The 6,494-nt window shown below is 35.0% G+C and overlaps 1 protein-coding gene across 1 annotated transcript in view; it reads left to right on the plus strand.

Moving 5' to 3' along the window:
• The window catches only part of LOC106872643 (UDP-glucose 6-dehydrogenase), a 253,811-nt gene that overhangs the window by 38,820 nt on the left and 208,497 nt on the right, over positions 1-6,494 (plus strand). The gene's annotated exons all lie outside the window — the stretch shown is intronic.

The raw sequence follows: 6,494 nt of genomic DNA on the forward strand, positions 1-6,494 counted from the left end.
TCGGAATCTTGGGGGTAGTAGCCTGCACTCTTAACCACTATGCCATATGCCACGGCATATGGTGTAGTGGCGTAGTGGTTAAGAGTGCAGGCTACTAACCCCAAGATTCCGAGTTCGATTCCAGGCAGTGACCTGAGTTATAATAATAATAATAATAATAATAATAATAATAACAACAACAACAACAACAACAACAACAACAATAATAATAACAACAACATTGAAAAATACCTTAGGAATGAGAAATTTCCCCAAGACACCTGATGAAGGTTGGAGGGTATATCAGCTGAAACATTGTGTTAACAAACACGATGAGGACAAATATCTGTCAATTGTAAATAATGTAAATAAGGTCTTGAAAGTTTTCTGGTTTGTTCCCCACCACTTACCCCTTAATGTTAGGACTAATGTAGGTAGAAAATTCTTGCACTTAGTAGATATTCACCATCCTGGAACCCATAGATACAGTAAAATCTTTAGCAGACACACAAAATTACCTTTTCTTGCCTCCCTACTGTTAAGACGTATCAATAAGCAACTGACAATTCAAGCCTGCCTTGGATGCACATGTAGAAAGAAATTTAAATGTCCTCTATGGCAGACATGCGATATATCTTCCGTTGCTTATGAAGCACAGGTATCAGTGAACTATGATAACAGTTGAACAAAAATCAAGCATTACATCAGAGCCATAGAAGGAAAACTTAAACTAAGATATAACAACCAGCTTTCGACTTTTAGGCACTGTGAAATGACATGTTCAACTACACTTTCAGCTTTAATCTGGAAATTCAAGGATGAAGGGACTGACTACAACATCAAAGAAAATATCCTTTCCAAAACCAAACCCTATATTAACAGTTCCAAAAGATGTTTAATATGCTCCCTTGAAAACTATATCTTTTAAAGAACTTGAGAGCCTCCAACAACTACACAAATTCCAAGAATGAGATTTTTTCTTTATGTCTACATTGTATGAAGTGCATTTTGGCAAAATTTTAAAATAGGCCACCAGACACATCATAAAGCATTATATCTTGTTTACACCTTTTTGACATTGGTTTATTGTAATGTTGGTTATCTCCCCTGCATTTTTCTTTTTGCCTTCTTCCTTATGAGCATTCCTTATACAAGTATCATCTGCTTAAAAACTTAAAAAGCAACTGACAAATTGTCGCATTCTCAGCTTGAAAAATGGTGAAATAAATTGATGTTCTGGGCAGGAAACCCTGGGTAGCTGTATTTCACAAGACTTGTGGTTTTTATTATAACATTATCTTTAATCTCTTGGCTGATTGTGTGCTATTCTACTTGCTGAAGCCTTACCACATAATATATATATATATATATATATATATATACATATCATGATATAAATAATATATATATATGTATATATGGGTACATGACGTCACCAACTGTGTACACAACATGAAGTATGAAAACAAACGAGTTAAATATTCAAACAACAAGAGAAAAAATGGAAAACACGACAAGTAACATGGAGAACGACCCTTCATCAGTTGTCGGCTGTCTATCTACTCCTTATTTCGAGCATTCAATGACAATATGAGTCTTCAAGGACAGTTGCTCTCATAAATTCCCAAATAAAATTTTGGGATTTATGAAGGGTCAAAGTTGAGAACAAATACAGGATAGTGGAGACGTACAAGGAAACCGAACGAAAACAAACATGGAGGGTTGTTAGACCAGAATGAAAGGAAAATAGGGAACACTAAGAGAAATATTTTCTTTGAAAAGAGAAAAGATAGAAGAGAGAGATAGATAGATGATGTCCAGTCCTTAGAACATCATGCAGGAAAAGAAAGATGGACGATGGTCACGTGTGAACAACAAGAGAGAGAAAAAGGGAAAGAGGGGGATATTTATATATATATATTATTATATATCTGTAAAAATATGTGACACTTATTCAGTAGCCATGATAAAACTCTGAGTTTCGGATGCCAGGGTGGGGGGTCCACTCCAACATCTCTTCAGTTATCCAACTACCGGAAATTCTTTTGAAAAATAACCATTAACCCATAGGGAAAAATTAAAAACAATAATATATTCCTGTCAAATATATTATTATATATATATATATATATTATTTATAATATTATTTAATTGAATGCCACGTATCCATTTCCAAATACACCCCCATCCTTCACTAATTCCCTTTTTCTCCCCTTTACTGTTTTCTATCTGTCTCTCTCTCCCCCTCTTTCTCTTTTTCTTTCTCATTGCTCATTTGTGACCATCGTCCATCTTTTTTTTCCTGCACGATGTTCTAAGGACTGGACATCTTCTATCTATCTCTCTCCTCTATTTCTATCTATCTTTCTCTTTTCAAATAAAATATTTCTCCTAGCGTTCACTATTTTCCTCTTGTTCTGGTCTAATGGCCCTCCATGTTTGTTTTTGTTTGGTTTCCTTGTATGTCTCCACTGATCTGTTTTTGTTCCCAACTTCGACCTTCCATAAATCCCAAAATTTTATTTTGGAATTTATGGGAGCAACTGTCTTTGAAGACTGTCACTGAATGCTCAAAATGAGGAGTAGACAGCTGACAACTGATGAAGGGTTGTTCTCTGTGTTACTTATCCTGTTTTCCATTTTTCCTCTTGTTGTTTGCGTATTTAACTCATTTGTTTTCGTACTTCATGTTGTTTACAGAGTTGGTGACATCCTGTACCCATATATGCATATATGCATGACCACAGCCATTTGGCTGAAACCCATAAATAAATAAATAAATATATATATATATATATATATATATATATATATATGTATGTATGTATGTATGTATATATACATATATATGTATTATTTATGTTATTTAATTGAATGCCATGCAGCCATTTCCAAGTAAATTTATATATATACACATATATATATATATAGAGATATAGACATATACTTATGTACCTGTGCATGTGTGTGTGTGTGTGCATGTGTAATTGTGTGTATATGCAGTAGTTGTGTGTGTTTATAGAAATCCATATAAAAATCCATTATTCTGGGAACCCCCACCTACAACCCTCATAAATTTTCAAGAATCTGTTTCATAAAGAGCTTTCCCCCATCATTTTGAAGCATGCAGTGAAAACAAAATTGGAAATATCCCTGTCAAAACAGAGCATATGCAACTTATGTGGGTGACCTATTCCATATTTCTGTCAAATTATGAATCAAAGTGTTGGCAAATCTTTTTTGGAGACAGGTAGGATTGAAAATGCTTTTATCTTGTGGACCAAAACAAACAAAAATAACTGAAACCATCATCATAAAAGTATAGAAATAGGCTTTTATTTTTATAAATTCATAACGATAAAAAGTAAGCTATTTTCAATTGTCACCTCTTGTAATGAAGGAAACACTACACATTTATTGACATAAAATTGGTGCCATGTACAGACAGAGCATGCATGTTTAGTTATAAGCAGAATAGAGATGACTGTGGTTTTTAAGATCTTCCAGCTGTTTACTAGCTCTCCTCAATGAACAAGTTAACATTTTTTCGTCCTTTCTTCCTTTCTTTGAATTGATTATTCATGTAACTTGAATAATACACAGTTAATTGCTGTTGTTCAATTCATTTACAAAGACATAAATATTTTTTAAAACCTCCTTCTTATAGAAACTTGAATTTTTTAGCAAATAACCACACCTTTTTGTATTGATTTAATCAAGGCCATGACAAAACCCCATCAGATGATATCTCACTCTCTTAAAGATGCTTTGAATAATGTGATCTGGATTATGCTATTACTGGGGGGAAGGGAGATGATCAGGATTATAAACCTTTCAGTAAAGGTCCATTTGGTAAGCAGAGATGATTTAGGGTTAAACAACAGCTGTTTTGCATGTTTCCAGTAATCTGAGACAGTTATCAAATTTTGCTCTCTTTTGTGATACTGGATTTTATTGTTCTCCAAGCAAAGATAAACAAAGAAAACAGAACATTTATATATAACATCACATATTAAAAGAAGTCAGCAGGCAAATAGTTTGATGATTCCTGATATAAACAATAAGAAATATATTACATATAGTAAATCAAGTCATTCAAGAAGGCAATGTATCAGTATTATAATCAGCAGTTACAAGGGCAAAGAAGCTGCCTTAGACAGAAGTAATTATAGAGGCATCAAATTGCTGGACTAGGTGAAGAAAGTTGCTCAATTAATTAGGAATAGAATTAAACTAGATGTTTGGTTTTGTCCTGGGGAGAAGCACCACTGATATTATTTTCATAGTCAAGCAACTTCAAGAAAAATATTTAACTAAGAACAAGCTGTTGTACTTGGCATTTGCTGATCTAGAAAAATCTTTTGACAGTGTACATTGTTCTGTGATATGGTGGTCTCTAAGTATGCTAGTGTCAGATGAATGGCTTGTGAAAGCAGTACAGGGATGGTGTTAGTAAAATAAAAGTTAGCCATAAGTACAGACCCTTTCAGAGTTCAAACTGGTGTAAAGCAGGGTTGCCTATGGTCACCAATGATATTTTTGCTAGTAATTGACTTGAACATGAATGAGATAACATCAGGAAGTGACACTGAGATCAGATGGACAGCCGTGAAGCAACTTGAAGATATATTATGCAGATGACATAGGACTGCTATCATATAACTACTGGGAGATGCAGTCCAAGGTCATGAAGTTAGTTGAAGAGACAATGAAAACAGGCCTCCAAATGAACCAGAACAAGACCAAAGTTTTGTGGTTGAACAGGAATCAATTTGAATTGGCCCTGAAACCTTTCTAGAGATTGAAAAGTTTGTATATTTAGGCACCATTGTCTCAAAGATTGTTGGAACAGTAGAAGATGTGAGATCCAAGATCAGCAAGGCTTGGTACACTTTCAGCAGTTGTCAACTGGGCTGGAACTCCAAAGCTATTTCCCTCAAAACGAAACTTTGAATCTTCAGTTCCAATATCAAGGCCATCTTTACTGGTCAGAAACTTGGTGGGTCACCAAAGCCATAACGAGTAAGCTACTGACCTTTGTCAACAGAAGTCTGTGCTATATCCTCAAGATCTGGTGGCTGGACAAAAATTCATACAGAAGTCTGTGGGACAGGAGAAACCAAACCCACATCATTCAAAAAATTCTGAAAATGAAATGGGGCTGGATTGATTACGCTCTATGGAAACCTCCAAGCAGGATTGCAAGACAAATGTTAGACTGGCAGCCTAAAGGAAAGAGGAAAGTTGGATGACCTGAGAAGACCTTGAAATGATGCATGGAGGATGAAGTAAAAGCAATTGGTGTCTCTTGGTTTGAAATTAAGGAGGTAGTCCAAGATTGGGTCCACTGACATGAAATGGTTGTGGCCCTATGTTCCTTAGAGAGTAATGTGGACTAACTAATCTAACTACCTTATAATTTGATTAGAAGAGGTCCCAATAAGATTGGAATTGTCATGTACTGCTAAAGATCTGACTCATCTACCACAAGATTCTTTAATTTATTAAATTGGGTTTCACTCTGTTTCTCATCACTACAGGTGTAATTTTAATTAATTGAATTTCTGTTGACTTACTACATCAAGTAAGCTAATATCCACTTTACTATTAAGTTTCCTTGCAACAGGTGTACCTAGGCATTTCACCTAGTCATTTTAATTTACAATACTATACTGCATTCATTTAGAAAATCCTATTAACATCTCTGTTTATACCAAGACCTTCAGTAACAGACAATATTTCATTGAAGAAGTTGAGCATGGCCTCGCCTCCCACCACATTCCTGAGTTGTCTCTCTGTCTTGTTTGACAAGAATAATTAATCCTTTAAAAAATCGTTCTTATCACAAAGGCTTTCTGGTGGTATAGTGTGGGACACAGAAGTAGTTGCCCAGGGAGCATAAATTCGAAAAATAAATAGAAAAAAGTAGTAACAGTCCATGAGTTAGAGTGCACAATACACTCCTTGCCCTTGGCACTGACAGCACACACGACACCACTAAAACTTTGTTCTTAATTAAAATTTGGTTTACGCCATCAGGTATACCAGTACCCACTTAACTCGAAAGAAAACTAACAGCACAAACATTTGTTGTAACACTGTTTTGGGGATAGATGTGACATACTAAATTTTGTGCTATTTTGTCAATTGCCTGAAAATAGTAGTAGTCATGTCTGGTGAGGTATGAACTCAGTGGACATGGCTGACAGTCACCACACCCTCGTTCAGTTTTTTTTTTTTTTTACAGAAACCCACATTTTTGGCTATTTTTAATTCCACCCCGCTTCCAATTTGTTCATTTTTCACTTTTTCAGAAATTTTTTTGGGCGAAATACGTGGGAAAACACAGAGATTATGATACTGAAAACAGTTTTTTTTAAATTTCAATTTTTCAAAAAAATTAGTAACCCCCTCCTCCACCCCTTCTGAATGTATGGCATATACACGATGTGTTTAAACCCTTTCGGTCATTGCGCATGTGTAGGGATTTTCCAATCCATGCATTAAATAGGCTT

This window comes from Octopus bimaculoides, chromosome 7, assembly GCF_001194135.2.
Source record: "Octopus bimaculoides isolate UCB-OBI-ISO-001 chromosome 7, ASM119413v2, whole genome shotgun sequence".
Lineage (NCBI taxonomy): Eukaryota > Metazoa > Mollusca > Cephalopoda > Octopoda > Octopodidae > Octopus > Octopus bimaculoides.